The following is a 1,749-nucleotide window of genomic DNA, read 5'->3' as shown; positions in this document are numbered from 1 at the left end:
AAAAAAAAACCCCCAAATAAAACAACAACAACAAAAACTTTCTGTGAATGGTTCAAGTGTTTCCATTGGGTCAGGGAACAGAATATATGAACTGACAATAGCAAAATCTGTGGATGGTATATATGACAGAGATTAAAATTTAAAAAAAAGGTAAGTAAAGAGATGTCAACATGTAAATATCTAGTGTGATCTCACCCTCTCCTAATAAGTTAAATGTAGCACATTTATTCCACAGTGAGTTCTATGCAGACAAGGACTTTATTTCAGTTATTTGCATTTATATCTCTAATGCCTATAATAACCTTAACAAATAAACCTTAACAAAGTGTGTGTGTGTGTGTGTGTGAGTGTGTGTGTGTGTGAGTGTGTGTGTGTGTGTGTGTGTGGTTACTTACACCAGCTGGTGGAAATGCCAATGAATGTGCCCACTATAGAAATCATTACAAGGGTTTCTCAAAATACTAGAAATAAAACTGCTACATGCTAAAGTTATGTCACTTTTGACTATTTGCCTGAAGGGATCTAAGTCAGCACACCATAGAGGTACCTGCATATCATCTTTACTGTGGCACTCTTCACCACAGGGAATCTTCACAGTCAACTTTGGTGCCTATCAACTAACCGATGAATGGATAAAGAAGATGCATACACACACACACACACACACACACACACACACACACACATGGAAGGGGGAGGGAGAGTTTTATTCAGAATATCATGTTAAAATAAGTTATAATTGAAAAGACAAATAGCACATGTTTTCTCTCATGTATGGAATCTAAATTTGAAAAAAAAAAAAAAAAAAAAAAACAGCCCAAGATTTATCTACATGACACACAGTAATTAAAAATACCAGACTGGTGGAACTAACTTTCTTGGGTGTTTAATAGACATACTTTGAGGCCTATAATAATGGTCAGAGGGACATAAAGGACACTTTTTGCTCCTAGCTCTCCTAGATCAACTAGTTCCAGGGGACTATGAGCATCTCTCAAAATGTTCTATAATGGTGGTGGGTCACCTGTCCTCTTGATCAAGGAGGCCAAGGAGACCCCACCAGATGGACATGAACCAGTGTCCAGTCTACAAAGAGAGGGTCAACACAGAGGAATCATTTCCTCCATGCTTCCAAGTGAAGCCAACCATGGTCGAGTAGGACCTTTGACTTATCTTCATATAGGCAGAACTGGTAAAAGAAAGGAGCCAGGGGTTCCTTCCAAGCTCATGTGACCCCAGAGGAACAGATCCTCAAACGACCTTAACAGTAAAAATAAACTGGTTTATCTGGTCCAACTGTATGACCTTAAACACCTAAAAGGAAAATATAACCAAAGATTAAAGGGGCCAATATAATTTCATAAGAGTCCATATGTATAGCTAAAGGCTGCATAACAAGCAACAATGCCAGACAGGCGATACCTTCTTTTGAGTTGTTGGCCAGGGTGGCCAAAGGGATTCCCAGATAGTAATCCAGCGTATAACTGGGAAAATGAACAGCAGACCCCAATCTTATCCAAAGGAATATTGACAACTGATTACCACTAGATGAGGAACACCTGACCCTCCTAAAACAAAGCCCTCTAGATAGGCTGACTAGATTCACCAGAAGGGCAAGTAGTGGGGAATGACTGGGGGTGCTGACAACCCAGCAGACAGTAGAAGGGATATCAGAGTATAAGGGCTCTAGTGAGGGAGGGAGGGTAAGGGAAGGTGGTATCTGGGAAGTGGGCATAAAAATTAATAAAT

The 1,749-nt window shown here is 39.9% G+C and overlaps 1 protein-coding gene across 2 annotated transcripts in view; it reads left to right on the top strand.

The window, feature by feature from the left end:
• The window catches only part of Iqub (IQ motif and ubiquitin domain containing), a 70,764-nt gene that overhangs the window by 64,617 nt on the left and 4,398 nt on the right, over positions 1-1,749 (top strand). The window lies entirely within an intron of this gene.

Source organism: Nannospalax galili, unplaced genomic scaffold (genome assembly GCF_000622305.1).
Source record: "Nannospalax galili isolate Female #2095 unplaced genomic scaffold, S.galili_v1.0 scaffold449, whole genome shotgun sequence".
Lineage (NCBI taxonomy): Eukaryota > Metazoa > Chordata > Mammalia > Rodentia > Spalacidae > Nannospalax > Nannospalax galili.
The sequence above is the reverse complement of the archived record's forward strand: the minus strand, read 5'-3'. Positions and strand labels throughout refer to the sequence as shown.